An 18436-nucleotide genomic window follows, 5' to 3' on the forward strand; every position below is an offset into this window, starting at 1 on the left:
TCCGGACTAATCAGAAGGTCCCATGTTAGCGCATTGCCATGTAAGAGATAAGCAACCATGTTTTAAACATCAATTTTATGCTGAGGGTTAGTGCAGGAAAAGTTGTTTTGACTGAGTAGAAAAGTAGCTTGTTTTGACTATAAAAATATGCGTTAAATTGAGAACTGCTTATTTAATGTTCAATAAATTCATCAGTTGCTTCATAGCCTGGTCATGGCCTGATAGAAAATTTATTCTTCTGTCTTTCTGAAGTCGAGATCATGTGGTGGCAAATTTCAGTAAGCCAAGGATAAAATGACGAGGTTCTCCATTTGACCCATAGGCTTCACTACATTTCCCCTTACATCGAGCAGGTAAAGGAACGCTCATGTTAATAGGGGATACAAGATCCACTTAAGGGACTGGCTAGTGAAGCTGATACCAGGGTGCATGGTGCATAAAATCCCAAAACGATGCCATCACCCAAACTAAATAAGGAACTCTCTTTGAGAGTTGAGCAGGATTGAACAAACCATCAAGTGACCTCTCCCACACCTTTAAAGGGAGACATAATCAGTATTTCAGGATGCCCATCCAAACTGATTCACATTGAATCTGTCCAGTAGCAATGGTGAACCTGTGCCAAAGTATCTCCATCTGTGTGCCTCTTAATTGAAACGATAGAGACATTGTGTTGTCCCAGTGTTAACAAACGAAACAAACAAAACTGACCCTTTTAAAGGGGCACACTTAACAGAAAATCTGAATCATAAAACAAAGTAACCTTATATCTTAAATGATTGTAGTATTGCCTGTGTCCACCAGACACTCCAGTCTCTGCAGTGCCCACCAGTCGCTGAAGATCTGCAGCAACGGATACTGCGAGCTCCTTCTCCAGGGCCACCGAGTCTAGACATGGCTGTAGAAGATTTGGATGGGTATGCCAAAGAGGAAATCTTGCACTGAAACATCAAACGGAAGTTCTGTCCACTTAGTTCAATTGGACATTCAAGATTCCACGGCACATTTCAGATGCAGATGAACCTGCCATGAATGTCTAGCATTATCTGTTCATGTCCTTGGTTTCATTCTTTAAAGATTGAAAGGAAATGCAGCTTAACATCTCTTAATTTGTTTAGCTTTCTCTTCTTTTTTAACTTTAGTGACGCTCTGAATGTTTCTTTCAGGGAACTCAATACAAAATTTCATTCTAGAATATTCCATTTTATTATTACCAATAAATCCTGTTGCACGGTATCAACACCAATCCAATTATGCCTAGGACATAACATACCCACATCTCACACCCACGCCTCCCCTTCCCCCCATTTTGTCATTGGTCACCTCTCCACCTCTCTCTCCTCCTGCTGTCACTCTTTAAGACTTAGCTCTTTGACCAAGCTTTTGGTTACCTATGCCAATTATTTCTTTGTGTGTCTCGGTGTCAATTTTTGTCTGATAACACTCTTGTGAAGCACCTTGGGATGTTTTTACCACATTAAAGGTGCTTCATAAGTTGTTGTCACAAATACGTGAGATGTTCTTGCAGGATATTGGAAAAATTATCTTGATCGACAATGCCCAAAGCAAACTGGGCTGAGCATACATGAATATGGATCAATGCACAACGATGTGGCATGCTGATGTTGTGCTGTTCATGTAGACAAGAAAGTGATGCACAGTACACCCAGTCACTGGAAGCCAACATGTTCTTCATACCTACCAAGCCACTACTGCTATACTTAGCAAGGCATCTCCCCCTCCCCCCAAACTATATATAAACACCTTGGGCCTTGCAATTCATGATGTTCCTATTGCATGTTACAGCAGGCATGTTAATAAAGAGAAAAAACAAGCCTCTTCATTTGGTTTATAGCAGACACATTTAACTAGAGAATTAAAAATTCCTATATTTTAAGAATAAATCTTTCATTATGAATGGTTTTCTTTACATCCACACAATCCAGGCTGGCATCCCAGAACTGTACTGATGGGGTGCTGAATTGTTAAACGTTGTTATTCTTTGGATGAAATATTAAAATGGGAGCCAATTTGCCTGTTCCAATGGCCTTTCGAGATCCCATGGCACCATGTGAAGAGGAAGATGGAATTCTCCTGAGTTGGCCAACATTCTTCTCAACCAATAATCCCAAGAAACAGATTAATTAGTAATTCATCTCATTGCTGTTTGCAGGATCTTTCTGTGTGCCAAGTAGTGGCTGTTGCATTTCAAAGCAAGTTATTGTTTGGATGTTTGTGGGACATATGATGAAGTACTATATAATTGCAAGTCTTTCATAAATCTAGTAAGACATGATAGTCAAAGATGGTTTCAAGCATATAAGAAATTGTTACAGACTGGAGACCATAGGGATGGCTCTCCCTTTTCACCTCTTGACTGACTAAAGACAGCGTGTTAAGAAAAAAGGGCGTTTTAACTCCAGAGTGCTTTTATTGTCAGGAACAGGCAAAAGACAAGCTTTGTTGTAAGTTTTAAAAGAAAGATTAATGTTTATTGTTCAACACCCAAATATACGCAACTACATTTGCTCTCAAACTCATACAGATACACACACACCGAAGAAAAGATTGCGATTATAAAAGTAGCATACGTTTTGGTCTTATGATTTCAAGAGTTCTGTTATACTTGTTTTTCCCCTGGGAGTGAAGATCTGAAACGATGCAGGCCTGTAATCCTTTTTGTCTCCTGAAGAAAAAATCTGGAGGTTTAGGAAGATGGATTTACTGTTGTTTTTTGTTTGCAATAGCAGTCAAGGTTCAATGGTGAAGCCCCAGTACGACTCCTCAAGCAGAGAGTTCAGGGCCAACTCGAGTCTCTGCCTACATGTGGCCTAAAGCTGGTGGTCTTAGCAAGATCTTTTCTCTTCATTGGCATTGTTTTTTTTTGCTTTCTGCTCAGAATATGCCTTATTATAACCCCTTATCAGAAACCTGGTTTCTGTCATGTGGCCAGAGCATCTCTTTTCCATTGTCCTCATAAATAGGTAGATGGGTTACCGTCAGGGGAAGGAGAGGGAACCAGCAGGCAGTGCAGGGATCCCCTGTGGCCGTTTCCCTCAACAACAGGTATACCGTTTTGGATACTGTTGCGGGGGACGACTTACCAGGGGTAAGCAATGGGGTACAGGTCTCTGGCACAGAGTCTGTCCCTGTTGCTCAGAACGGAAGGGGGAAGAGGAGCAGAGCATTAGACATTGGGGACTCCATAGTTAGGGGAACAGATAGGAGGTTCTGTGGGAACGAGAGAGACTCACGGTTGGTATGTTGCCTCCCAGGTGCCAGGGTTCATGATGTCTCGGATCGTGTTTTTGGGATCCTTAAGGGGGAGGGGGAGCAGCCCCAAGTCGTGGTCCACATAGGCACCAACGACATAGGTAGGAAGAGAGATGGGGATTTAAGACAGAAATTCAGGGAGCGAGGGTGGAAGCTTAGAGCGAGAACAAACAGAGTTGTTATCTCTGGGTTGTTGCCCGTGCCACGTGCTAGCGAAGTGAGGAATAGGGAGAGAGAGGAGTTGAACACGTGGCTGCAGGGATAGTGCAGGTGGGAGGGTTTTGGTTTCCTAGATAATTGGGGCTCTTTCTGGGGTAGGTGGGACCTCTACAAACAGGATGGTCTTCACCTGAACCAGAGGGGTACCAATATCCTGGGGGGGAGATTTGCTAGTGCTCTTCGGGGGGGTTTAAACTAATTCAGCAGGGGAATGGGAACCTAAAATGTAGTGCCAGTGTACAGGATGTTGAGAGTAGTGAGGTCAGGGATAAGGTTACAAGGACGCAAGAGGGCACTGGCAAGCAAGAACCTGGTTTAAAGTGTGTCGACTTCAACGCCAGGAGCATCCGGAATAAGGTGGGTGAGCTTGCAGCATGGGTTGGTACCTGGGATCTCGATGTAGTGGCCATTTCGGAGACATGGGTAGAGCAGGGGCAGGAATGGATGTTGCAGGTTCCGGGATTTAGATGTTTCAGTAAGAACAAAGAAGATGGTAAAAGAGGGAGGGGTGTGGCATTGTTAATCAAGGAGCGTATTACAGCGACAGAAAGGACGATTGAGGACTCGTCTACTGAGGTAGTCTGGGCCGAGGTTAGAAACAGGAGAGGTGAGGTCACCCTTTTGGGAGTGTTTTATAGACCTCCAAATAGTTCCAGAGATGTAGAGGAAAGGATAGCGAAGATGATTCTCGACAGGGGCGAGAGTAACAGGGTAGTTGTTATGGGGGACTTTAACTTTCCAAATATCAACTGGAAATACTATAGTTCGAGTACTTTAGATGGGTCAGTTTTTGTCCAGTGTGTGCAGGAGGGTTTTCTGACACAGTATGTAGACAGGCCAACAAGGGGCGATGCCACATTGGATTTGGTACTGGGTAATGAACCCGGCCAGGTGTTAGATTTAGATGCAGGTGAGCACTTTGGTGATAGTGATCACAATTCGGTTAGGTTTACCTTAGCGATGGGCAGGGACAGGTATATACCGCAGGGCAAAAATTATAGCTGGGGGAAAGGAAATTATGATGCGATTAGGCAAGATTTAGGATGCGTAGGATGGGGAAGAAAACTGCAGGGGTGGGAACAATCGAAATGTGGAGCTTATTCAAGGAGCAGCTACTGCGTGTCCTTGATAAGTATGTACCTGTGAGGCAGGGAGGAAGTTGTCGAGCGAGGGAGCTGTGGTTTACTAAAGAAGTTGAAGAGCTTGTCAAGAGGAAGAAGGCGGCTTATGTTAGGATGAGACGTGAAGGCTCAGTTAGGGCGCTTGAGAGTTACAAGCTAGCCAGGAAGGATCTAAAGGGAGAGCTAAGACGAGCAAGGAGAGAAGTCATTGGCGGATAGGATCAGGGAAAACCCTAAGGCTTTCTATAGGTATATCAGGAATAAAAGAATGACTAGGGCCAATCAAGGATAGTAGTGGGAAGTTGTGTGTGGAATCAGAAGAGATAGGGGAAGAGTTAAATGAATACTTTGCGTCAGTATTTGCAGGAGAGAAAGAAAATGTTGTCGAGGAGAATACTGAGATTCAGGCTACTAGGCTAGATGGGATTGAGGTTCACAAGGAGGAGGTGTTATCAATTTTGGAAAGTGTGAAAATAGATAAGTCCCCTGGGCCAGATGGGATTTATCCTAGGATTCTCTGGGAAGCTAGGGAGGAGATTGCAGAGCCTTTGTCCTTGATCTTTATGTCGTCATTGTCGACAGGAATAGTGCCGGAAGACTGGAGGATAGCAAATGTTGTCCCCTTGTTCAAGAAGGGGAGTAGAGACAGCCCTGGTAATTATAGGCCTGTGAGCCTTACTTCGGTTGTGGGTAAAATGTTGGAAAAGGTTATGAGACAGGATTTATAATCATCTTGAAGAGAATAAGTTCATTAGCGATAGTCAGCACGGTTTTGTGATGGGTAGGTCATGCCTCACAAACCTTATTGAGTTTTTCAAGAAGGTGACCAAACAGGTGGATGAGGGTAAAGCAGTGGATGTGGTGTATATGGATTTCAGTAAGGTGTTTGATAAGGTTCCCCATGGTAGGCTATTGCAGAAAATACGGAAGTATGGGGTTGAAGGTGATTTTGAGCTTTGGATCAGAAATTGGCTAGCTGAAAGAAGACAGAGGGTGGTGGTTGATGGCAAATGTTCATCCTGGAGTTTAGTTACTAGTGGTGTACCGCAAGGATCTGTTTTGGGGCCACTGCTGTTTGTCATTTTTATAAATGACCTGGAAGAGGGTGTAGAAGGGTGGGTTAGTAAATTTGCGGATGACACTAAGGTCAGTGGAGTTGTGGATAGTGCCGAAGGATGTTGTAGGTTACAGAGGGACATAGATAGGCTGCAGAGCTGGGCTGAGAGATGGCAAATGGAGTTTAATGCGGAAAAGTGCGAGGTGATTCACTTTGGAAGGAGTAACAGGAATGCAGAGTACTGGGCTAATGGGAAGATTCTTGGTAGTGTAGATGAACAGAGAGATCTTGGTGTCCAGGTGCATAAATCCCTGAAGGTTGCTACCCAGGTTAATAGGGCTGTTAAGAAGGCATATGGTGTGTTAGCTTTTATTAGTAGGGGGATCGAGTTTCGGAGCCACGAGGTTATGCTGCAGCTGTACAAAACTCTGGTGAGACCGCACCTGGAGTATTGCGTGCAGTTCTGGTCACCGCATTATAGGAAGGATGTGGAAGCTATGGAAAGGGTGCAGAGGAGATTGACTAGGATGTTGCCTGGTATGGAGGGAAGATCTTACGAGGAAAGGCTGAGGGACTTGAGGTTGTTTTCGTTAGAGAGAATGAGGAGGAGAGGTGACTTAATAGAGACATATAAGATAATCAGAGGGTTAGATAGGGTGGATAGTGAGAGTCTTTTTCCTCAGATGGTGATGGCAAACACGAGGGGAGATAGCTTTAAGTTGAGGGGTGATAGATATAGGACAAATGTCAGAGGTAGTTTCTTTACTCAGAGAGTAGTAGGGGCGTGGAATGCCCTGCCTGCAACAGTAGTAGACTCGCCAACATTAAGGGCATTTAAGTGGCCATTGGATAGACATATGGACGAAAATGGAATAGTGTAGGTCAGATGGTTTCACAGGTCGGCGCAACATCGAGGGCCGAAGGGCCTGTACTGCGCTGTAATGTTCTAATTCTAAAAAAAAAAATGGTTTCTGATGGTTAGACTATTGTCAGACAATGGATTCTGGGTATTATTCATCCACATACCATCTTGATAAAAAGGGGTTTTCACATCCATTTGTACAATTTCAAGTTTGGAGTCCAAGAGTCTGCAACAGTATTGTGAACCCAGTTATTTTTTAATTAGTTGGAGAAATGCAGACATTACCACAGGAAGGGTTATTTGCATTTTAAGACCTCTCAAAGATATGTCCGCAAAAGTCATTTGCATTTTAATGACTTCACCAAGGCTTGCCCCGACATAAAAATTAGCTCCGAAGAAGGGTCACTCACCCGAAACATTAACTCAGCTTCTCTCTCCACAGATGCTGCCAGACCTGCTGAGAATTTCCAGCATTTCTTGTTTTTATTTCAGAATTCCAGCATCCGCAGTATTTTGCTTTTATGAAAATTAGCTCGGCGCTCTTGCAGTTCCATGTGTATTGGGAGGCGTCATGCTCATATGAAGTGCAGCAATGAAAATGCAGACCCCAAACTGAAGTTATAAAAATTGACTTCTCCTTTAACGAAGTAGACAATGTGCTGCAAAATGGCCACCGAAGGTCAAATGACCCGGTCCTGTATATTCAAACGGTCTTACTGTCTGCTAAGGACAAAGGACACATTCCAAATTAAGAGGTGTCAATTACACCCACCCTGAACCCATCAAAGGACATTTTTGAATTGAATGAGTTCTTCTGAAACAAAAAGGTGTGAAGTAGCCACATCCTGGTCCCTTGTTGGTCATCACAGGGCGAGGGCTCTCCATCTTCCAACAGATAAAAAGACAAACTTTTACACCTTAAAAAGTAGCTCTCTGGAGAGAGAGAGAGAGAGAGAGATCAGAACAAACAGCACAAAAGCCTGTCCAGCTGAGAGCTATGAGAGATCCAGCAAAAGCAAAAGAAGGAGCTCTGCTGTGAATTCTAAACTTAAACTTGTTGCAACAAAGAACTGAAAGTGACCGCCACCTCCTGACTAAAGTCTCAATCATTAAAAAAATCGATTCCTGCAACTTTAAAAGAGAAATTGTCCTGAGAAGATTCAACGGGTTTACCATGAACCCCGAACACCTACCTCATTTCAAACCACTTACCCTTTTCCTCTCTTATCTATCACTTCTTGTGTGTGTGTGTGTGTGTGCAAATGAATGAGTGTGTGGGTGCAGATGCAACAATTTTGAGAATGAATATTGCTCAATAGTTATAATCTTCTGTTTTAAACTGAAAAGAAAACCTGTCACTGTTTATTTGACAAATAAAACACAAGGGGTTAACATCCTAGTAACTAAAACACTTGCTGCAGTCAGTTGGGAGGCGAACAGTGGGAACCACCCACACCCCCTTACCACCTGGACGTAACACAGGAAAGGTCACCTGACTGCTTAACTCCATTTTGTTTTACAGGAAAGTGTCTGTTTTAGGTTTATACTTCAGAAGTTCATATTTATAGTTCACTTACTGTCTGGGAGAGATGCGGACCTGTGGGAAGAACACAGAGCAGGGAGCCAATAAATAGAGCCCAAGGATCGTGGCCTAGAGCACTTACCTTCTGGGAGGAGTGGACCCGTGGGAAGAATATGGAGCGGGGAGCCGATAAATAGAGCCCAAGGATCGCGGCCTGGAGCACTTACCGTCTGGGAGCGGAGCAGAGCGGAGTCCAGGTGCGCCAGAGTTTGAAAACAAAGTGAACAGTGACATCACAGGAAAGCTGCAAGGTGATTGGTTGGTGTGTAACTGCTATTAGGAAGTATCAGTAAATAGCTGGGTCAGTAACTAAAGAAAATGAGAAAGGTAAGGTCTACAGTTTTTTTATGCAGTAAGTAGTGTTTTTTAGGGAATCAAGGTCCCTAGTGTAAATAATCTCAAATCTTTGAGTAACTTTAGGGAGTAAATTAATGGTAAGTCATGGCAGGGCAGCTCAGCAATGAGAGAAGTCAGTGACACTTCCACTATCCTGGGCGAACACGTGTGCAGGAAGTGTCTCCAGCTGCAGCTACTCAAAATCCGCATTTCGGATCTGGAGCAGCGGCTGGGGACACTGTGGGGCATCCATGAGGCTGAGATTATCGTGGATAGAACGTACAGGGAGGTAGTCACACCACAGGTAAAGATTGCTCAGGCAGAAAGGGAATGGGTGACCACCAGGCAAAGTAGAACAACTAGGCAGGTAGTGCAGGAGTCCCCTGGGTCCATCTCCCTCTCGAACAGATATTCCACTTTGAATGCTGTTGGGGGAGATAGCTTCTCAGGGGAATGCAGCAAGAGTCAAGTCTTTGGCTTCACGGGTGGCTCAGCTGCACAGGAGAGAAGGAAACAGAGTGGGAGAGCTATAGTGATAGGGGATTCTATCGTAAGGAGTACAGATTCTCGGAAGACCGCCATCATTAACAACGAGCTCAGTAGACTCAATGTGGACATTGCAGCACTTCAGGAGACTCGCCTCCCCGCGAGTGGCTCTCTAGCAGAGCAAGACTACACCTTCTTCTGGCAGGGCAGGGATCCTGAAGAACCAAGACAGCATGGAGTGGGCTTCGCCATCAGAAACTCCTTGCTCAGCATGATAGAGCCTCCCTCAAATGGCTCGGAACGCATACTGTCCATCCGACTGCTCACCACCTCTGGTCCAGTACACCTACTCAGCATCTATGCTCCAACACTCTGTTCCGCACCTGAAGCTAAAGACCAGTTCTATGAACAACTCCATAACATCATTAGCAGCATCCCCAACACCGAACACCTATTCCTGCTGGGGGACTTTAATGCCAGGGTTGGGGCCGACCATGACTCATGGCCCTCCTGCCTTGGGCGCTATGGCGTTGGAAGGATGAATGAGAACGGGCAGAGACTGCTTGAGTTGTGTACCTATCATAACCTCTGCATCACCAACTCGTTCTTTCACACTAAACCCTGTCACCAGGTTTCATGGAGGCACCCAAGATCACGTCGTTGGCACCAGCTAGACCTCATTGTCACAAGGCGAGCCGCCTTAAACAGTGTTCAAATCACACGCAGCTTCCACAGTGCGGACTGCGACACCGACCACTCCCTGGTGTGCAGCAAGGTTAGACTCAGACCAAAGAAGTTGCATCATTCCAAGCAGAAGGGCCACCCGCGCATCAACACGAGCAGAATTTCTCACCCACAGCTGTTACAAAAATTTCTAAATTCACTTGTAACAGCCCTTCAAAACACTCCCACAGGGGATGCTGAGACCAAGTGGGCCCACATCAGAGACGCCATCTATGAGTCAGCTTTGACCACCTACGGCAAAAGTGCGAAGAGAAATGCAGACTGGTTTCAATCTCATAATGAAGAGCTGGAACCTGTCATAGCCGCTAAGCGCATTGCACTTTTGAACTACAAGAAAGCCCCCAGCGATTTAACATCCGCAGCACTTAAAGCAGCCAGAAGTACTGCACAAAGAACAGCTAGGCGTTGCGCAAACGACTACTGGCAACACCTATGCAGTCATATTCAGCTGGCCTCAGACACCGGAAACATCAGAGGAATGTATGATGGCATGAAGAGAGCTCTTGGGCCAACCATCAAGAAGATCACCCCCCTCAAATCTAAATCGGGGGACATAATCACTGACCAACGCAAACAGATGGACCGCTGGGTTGAGCACTACCTAGAACTGTACTCCAGGGAGAATGCTGTCACTGAGACTGCCCTCAATGCAGCCCAGCCTCTACCAGTCATGGATGAGCTGGACATACAGCCAACCAAATCGGAACTCAGTGATGCCATTGATTCCCTAGCCAGCGGAAAAGCCCCTGGGAAGGACAGCATTACCCCTGAAATAATCAAGAGTGCCAAGCCTGCTATACTCTCAGCACTACATGAACTGCTATGCCTGTGCTGGGACGAGGGAGCAGTACCCCAGGACATGCGCGATGCCAACATCATCACCCTCTATAAAAACAAAGGTGACCGCGGTGACTGCAACAACTACCGTGGAATCTCCCTGCTCAGCATAGTGGGGAAAGTCTTTGCTCGAGTCGCTCTGAACAGGCTCCAGAAGCTGGCCGAGCGCGTCTACCCTGAGGCACAGTGTGGCTTTCGTGCAGAGAGATCGACTATTGACATGCTGTTCTCCCTTCGTCAGATACAGGAGAAATGCCGTGAACAACAGATGCCCCTCTACATTGCTTTCATTGATCTCACCAAAGCCTTTGACCTCGTCAGCAGACGTGGTCTCTTCAGACTACTAGAAAAGATCGGATGTCCACCAAAGCTACTAAGTATCATCACCTCATTCCATGACAATATGAAAGGCACAATTCAACATGGTGGCTCCTCATCAGAGCCCTTTCCTATCCTGAGTGGTGTGAAACAGGGCTGTGTTCTCGCACCCACACTTTTTGGGATTTTCTTCTCCCTGCTGCTTTCACATGCGTTCAAATCCTCTGAAGAAGGAATTTTCCTCCACACAAGATCAGGGGGCAGGTTGTTCAACCTTGCCCGTCTAAGAGCGAAGTCCAAAGTACGGAAAGTCCTCATCAGAGAACTCCTCTTTGCTCACGATGCTGCTTTAACATCTCACACTGAAGAATGCCTGCAGAGTCTCATCGACAGGTTTGCGTCTGCCTGCAATGAATTTGGCCTAACCATCAGCCTCAAGAAAACGAACATCATGGGGCAGGATGTCAGAAATGCTCCATCCATCAATATTGGCGACCACGCTCTGGAAGTGGTTCAAGAGTTCACCTACCTAGGCTCAACTATCACCAGTAACCTGTCTCTAGATGCAGAAATCAACAAGCGCATGGGTAAGGCTTCCACTGCTATGTTCAGACTGGCCAAGAGAGTGTGGGAAAATGGCGCACTGACACGGAACACAAAAGTCCGAGTGTATCAGGCCTGTGTCCTCAGTACCTTGCTCTACGGCAGCGAGGCCTGGACAACGTATGCCAGCCAAGAGCGACGTCTCAATTCATTCCAACTTCGCTGCCTTCGGAGAATACTTGGCATCAGGTGGCAGGACTATATCTCCAACACAGAAGTCCTTGAAGCGGCCAACATCCCCAGCTTATCCACACTACTGAGTCAGCGGCGCTTGAGATGGCTTGGCCATGTGAGCCGCATGGAAGATGGCAGGATCCCCAAAGACACATTGTACAGCGAGCTCGCCACTGGTATCAGACCCACCGGCCGTCCATGTCTCCGTTATAAAGACGTCTGCAAACGCGACATGAAATCGTGTGACATTGATCACAAGTCGTGGGAGTCAGTTGCCAGCATTCGCCAGAGCTGGCGGGCAGCCATAAAGACAGGGCTAAATTGTGGCGAGTCGAAGAGACTTAGTAGTTGGCAGGAAAAAAGACAGAGGCGCAAGGGGAGAGCCAACTGTGCAACAGCCCCAACAAACAAATTTCTCTGCAGCACCTGTGGAAGAGCCTGTCACTCCAGAATTGGCCTTTATAGCCACTCCAGGCGCTGCTTCACAAACCACTGACCACCTCCAGGCGCGTATCCATTGTCTCTCGAGATAAGGAGGCCCAAAAGAAAAGAGTACAGATAGGCGTTTCTGTGGCCGCAAATGTGACTCCAGGATGGTATGTTGCCTCCCTGGTGCTAGGGTCAAGGATGTCACAGAGCAGCTGCAGGACATTCTGAAAGGAGTGGGTAAACAGTCAGAGGTCGTGGTTCACATTGGTACCAACGACATAGGTAGAAAGAGGGATGAGGTCCTGCAACAAAAATTTAGGGAGCTAGGTAGCAGATTAAAGTAATTTGGCGGGGTGGGGGGGGCGGGGGCAGTGGGGTGGGATACAGAGTGGAGGTACAGTGATGCACAGCCAAATGTAGAAAAGAAACTAAGTCAGTCTGGAAGGCAGAGCAAATATAGACCTGTTGAGGCACAAGCGAATAATGCAAGGCTGGATTGCATCTATTTTAATGCAAGGAGTCTTACAAGTAAGGCAGATGAATTGAGGGCATTGATGAACACAAGGGAATATGATATTATTGCTATCACAGAGACATGGTTGAGGGAAGGGCAGGACTGGCATCTCAATATTCCAGGGTATAGAACCTTCAGGCGTGATGGGGGGTTTGGGGGGGGGGGGGGGTGTGGTGGATGTTGTAAAAGAGGTGACATTGCACTGCAGTAAGGAGGGATGATATCTTAAAAAGTTCCTCAAATGAGGCCATATGGGTAGAACTTAAAAGCAAAAAGTGCAGAATCACTTTGCTGGGAGTGTACTACAGAATCCAAACAGTCAGGGAGAGATCGAGGAGCAGATATGTAGGCAAATCTCAGAAGGTGTAAAAATAATATGGTAATAATAATAGGGGATTCCAACTTCCCCAATATCAACTGGGATAGTCTTAGTGCAATAGGCTTAAAGGGGATGGAATTCTTAAAGTGCGTACAGGAGAGATTTTTGAGCCAGAACGTAGAAAGTCTACAAGAGAAGGGGCGGTACTGGACCTAATCTTAGGGAATGAAGGCAGACAAGTGGTAGAAGTGTCAGTGGGGCAGCATTTCGGGGATAGTGACCATAACTCTAAGATTTAAGGCAGTTATGGAAAAGGACAAAGAGGGACTGGAAATAAAGGTACTGAATTGGGGGAAGGCTGATTTCAATATAAAACAGGATCTGGTCCAAGTGGACTGGGAGCAGCTACTTGTAGGAAAGTCTACATGAGACCTGTTGGAGTAATTCAAAAAGGAAATAGTGAGTTCAGGGCTGACATGTTCCCGTAAAGGTGAAGGGTAGGACCAACAAGTCCAGGGAACCCTGGATGTCAAGGGATAGAGAGGATTGGATAAAGAAAAAAAAAGGTTTATGGCAGTTTCAGGGGGTTGAAAACAGTGGAGGCCCTAGAAGAGTATAGAAAGTGTAGGGGGTACTTAAAAAAGTAATTAGGAGAGCGAAGAGGGGGCACGAAAAAACACTGGTGGGCATGATAAAGGAAAATCCCAAGGCATTTTATTAGTATATTAAGGGCAAGAGGATAACCAGGGAAAGAGTAGGGCCCATTAGGGACCAAAGTGGCAACGTGTGTGTGGAGCCAGAGGACGTAAATGAGGTTTTGAATGATTACTTTTCATCTGTGTTCACTATGGAGAAGAACAAGGTAGGTGTAGAGATCAGGGAGGGGGTTTGTGATATACTTGAACAAATTAGCATCGAAAGGGAGGAGGTATTAGTGGTTTTAGCAGGCTTAAAAGTGGGATAAATCCCCAGGCCCAGATGAGATGTATCCCAGGATGCTATGTGAGGCAAGGGAGGAGATAGCAGGGGCTCTGACACACATTTTCAAATCCTCTCTGGCCACAGGAGAGGTGCCAGAGAACTGCAAACGTGGTACCATTATTCAAGAAGGGTAGCAGGGATAAACCAGGTAATTACAGGCCAGTGAGTCTAACATCATTGGTAGGGAAACTATTGGAAAAAATTCTGAGGGACAGGATTAATCTACACTTGGAGAGGCAGGGATTAATCAAGGATAGTCAGCATGGCTTTGTCGGGGGTTGGGGGGGGGGGGAAATTATGTCTAACAAATTTGATTGAATTTTTCAAGGTGACTAGGTGTGTAGATGAGGGTAAAGCAGTTGATGTAGTTTACATGGACTTCAGCAAGATTATTAAAAATGGGAGATTGCCCACGGGATCCAGGGCAATTTGGCAAATTGAATCCAAAATTGGCTTAGTGGCAGGAGGCAGAGGGTGATGGTCGAGGGTTGTTTTTGTGATTGGAAACCTGTGACCAGTGGTGTACTACAGGGATCAGTGCTGGGATCTTTGCTGTTTGTAGTGTACATTAATGATTTAGATGTGACTATAGGAAGTATGATTAGTAAGTTCGGAGATGACACACGAAAATTGGTGGCGTTGTAAATAGTGAGGAGGAAAGCCTTAGATTACAGGACGATATAGATGGGCTGGTAAGATGGGCAGAGCAGTGGCAAATGGAATTTAATCCGGAGAAGTGTGAGGTGATGCATTTTGGGAGGACTAACAAGGCAAGGGAATATACAATGGATGGTAGGACCCTAGGAAGTATAGAGGACCTTGGTGTACTTATCCATAGATCACTGAAGGCATATGGGATACTTGCCTTTATTAGTCGAGGCATGGAAGAGCAGGGGGATTATGATGGAGCTGCATAAAACCCTAGTTAGGGCACAGCTGGAGTACTGTGTACAGTTCTGGACACCACACTATAGAACGAATGCGATTGCACTGGAGAGGGTGCAGAGGAGATTCACCAGGATGTTGCCTGGGCTGGAGCATTTCAGCTATGAAGAGAGACTGGATAGGCCATGGTTGTTTTCCTTTGAGCAGAGAAGGCTGAGGGGGGACCTGATTGAGGTATATAAAATTATGAGCATAGATAGGGTAGATAGGAAGAAACTTTTTCCTTTAGCGGAGATGTCAACAACCAGGGGGCATAGATTTGAGGTAAGGGGCTGGAGGTTTAGAGAGGATTTGAGGAAATTTTTTCACCCAGAGGGTGGTTGGAATCTGGAACACACTGCCTGAAGGGGTGGTAGAGGCAGGAATCCTCACAACATTTAAGAAGTATTTAGATGAGCACTTGAAACACCATACCATACAAGGCTACTGCTGGAAAATGGGATTAGAATAGATTGGAGCTTGATGGCTGGCTCGAACACGATGGGCCTAAGGGCCTGTTTCTGTGCTGTATAACTCTATGACTATAAATTCGCATTGCATGAGCATGACAAAGAATATAAATACTGACTGTGCTTTTCCCTTTTTCCTGAAGATGCTGTATCTTGCTAGGTGGCATTCATCTAGTATCTCATTCTAGTGGCTATTCATCAAGTTATATCTATCTCCTCTTGGCTGACGATGCTGCTTTAATATCTCACACTGAAGAGTGCCTGCAGAGTCTCATCGACAGGTTTGCGGCTGCCTGCAATGAATTTGGCCTAACCATCAGCCTCAAGAAAACGAACATCATGGGACAGGACATCAGAAATGCTCCATCCATCAATATTGGCGACCACGCTCTGGAAATGGTTCAAGAGTTCACCTACCTCGGCTCAACTATCACCAGTAACCTGTCTCTAGATGCAGAAATCAACAAGCGCATGGGAAAGCCTTCCACTGCTATGTCCCGACTGGCCAAGAGTGTGGGAAAATGGCGCACTGACACGGAACACAAAAGTCTGAGTGTATCTGGCCTGTGTCCTCATTACCTTGCTCTATGGCAGCGAGGCCTGGACAACGTATGTCAGCCAAGAGCGACGTCTCAATTCATTGCATCTTCGCTGCCTCCGGAGAATACTTGGCATCAGGTGGCAGGACCGTATCTCCAACACAGAAGTCCTCGAGGCGGCCAACATCCCCAACTTGTACACACTACTGAGTCAGCGGCGCTTGAGATGGCTTGGCCATGTGAGCCGCGTGGAAGATGGCAGGATCCCCAAAGACACATTGTACAGCGAGCTCGCCACTGGTATCAGACCCACCGGCCGTCCATGTCTCCGCTTTAAAGACGTCTGCAAACGCGACATGAAATCCTGTGACATTGATCACAAGTCGTGGGAGTCAGTTGCCAGCGTTCGCCAGAGCTGGCGGGCAGCCATAAAGGCGGGGCTAGAGTGTGGCAAGTCGAAGAGACTTAGCAGTTGGCAGGAAAAAAGACAGAGGCGAAAGGGGAGAGCCAACTGTGCAACAGCCCCGACAAACAAATTTCTCTGCAGCACCTGTGGAAGAGCCTGTCACTCTAGAATTGGCCTTTATAGCCACTCCAGGCGCTGCTTCACAAACCACTGACCACCTCCAGGCGCGTATCCATTGTCTCTCGAGATAAGGAGGCCAAAGAAGAAGAATATCTATCACCATTGAGCTTAGTCTGTAAAACACCCTTTGTTCCTCCCTCATCAGAGTTGAGGTGTGAGTGGAGGGGGAGGAAAAGGCATTGCACAAAGTAACACTAAATATGATCAGCTCCTTCAATCAAGTGGGAAGCTAGAAGAGAAGGTCCTCCTCTAACTGGGTTTATAAGGGAAAGCATATATGCTGTAACTGGTAATGAAAACGGTGTTGGGCAACCAGAATTCTCATTCGCTTTAGCTTCCTTTGAGCATATCTCCAATGCTAATTACAAGATGGGAAGCACATCTTTGGCCCTGATGGTGGATCCCTGCCTGCAATTACTGGAACAACCTTAGGTGCCTTTGCAACATCAAAAGATCTGCATGAGTAAATTTATCTTAAAAAAATAAGGCTTGGAACCTGCGAAATTTCTTCTTAACCACCAATAGACCTAGCATTATCAGCTCAAGATGGCTGTATTCAACAGATGTCAATTTCAATATTCAAACAGGATTGGTACCAGATTCGCTGTATCTATACTTAGCACTATAACATTGAGTTCTGTACCTTAACTACTCAACCAGAAATCCAGCTCCCCATGTCTCTTGAAGTTTACCTGAAGAATGCTGGAAACCTTACAGTGCCTTGTCCAAGTGACAATTTTTCATATTAATTTTTGGTAATATTGCACTAATTTCTTCTGCTAGAAGTGATCAGTTTCATTTACAATTTCATCCTTGGCTCAGTGGGTAGCACTCATCAGTCAGAGGTCAAGTCCAACTGAGGTTGATGTATCAGTGCTACACTTTTAAAGGTGCTGTCCTGCTTCATCGAACTTCTCAGGTGGACATAAAAGATCCTGTTCAAAGATGTGTAGGTTTCTCCAGGTATTCCGGCCAACACTTATTCCTCAATCACCATCACAAATACACTTTACCTGGTCATTTATCTCATTGGTGGCAGTAGGACCTTGCTATGCCTAATCTGGCTACCATGATTCCCTATATTCCAAGAGTGACTACACTTCAAGTGTACTTCATTCATTGTGAGGCACTTTAGGATACCCTAACATAAAAGGTGCAAGAGAATTTAAAGCTCATTCTTCAACAAAGTCAAACAAACATTTCTATTGTGTGGGAAGGCCAAATAGACACAAGAACTATCCAATGAGGTTTGGGTCTTCAAGTTAAGGGCACACGATAAATGTGTGTGATTGAAATCTAACAAGGATTTTATTCTAATTAATGTTTTTTTTAAACTTGTAAAAAATACATTGTCCTCTCTTGTGGCCAGCATGCCAGAGCAGTGAATGTGTGGCCTAGTCCCATTAATTAAAAAGGGAGGCAGGAGGGAAACCAGGTAACTATTGACTGGTCATTCTAACATCAGTTGTGAAGAAGTTACTGGAACACATCATCAGTGGGGAGTGACTAAGCACTCGGTTGATCAGAGCATCAGCATATATTTGTGAAGGGTAGTGCATGTCTGACTAATCTAGTTGATTTTTTTTTGAGGTCACTAACATGGCACACCAGGGAACGTCCATCTATCCAATGTTCTCTGGAAGTCCATATAAAGTTCTGTACAAGAGATTATTGGCAAAATTTAAAGCACAAGATTGGAGGCAGCCTTGTGACATTGGTTGAACATTGGATGGGAGACAGATTAGGGATAAAGGGAACATAGTCTGATAGGCAAGTTGTAACAAGTGGTCGTTCCCACAAATCTGTACTGGAGCCTCAGCTTTTTACCATGCAGAGGCCAAGCTAACTTACTTGCTTATCATTTAACACATGATATAGCAGGGGTAGGCAGTAATGTGTTGAGGTTACAATCAGATTAGCCATGATCTTGTTGAATGGCAAAGCAAGCTCGAGGAGCCGAGTGGCCTACTCCCGTTCCTAATTTGTATGATTTATCATTTGCTTCAGGATAGGATGCGTCATTGGGGTGGTATTGGAAACAATGAAGAAATGGGCAATAGAC

This window comes from Heterodontus francisci, chromosome 7 (genome assembly GCF_036365525.1).
Source record: "Heterodontus francisci isolate sHetFra1 chromosome 7, sHetFra1.hap1, whole genome shotgun sequence".
In the NCBI taxonomy this organism is placed as follows: domain Eukaryota; kingdom Metazoa; phylum Chordata; class Chondrichthyes; order Heterodontiformes; family Heterodontidae; genus Heterodontus; species Heterodontus francisci.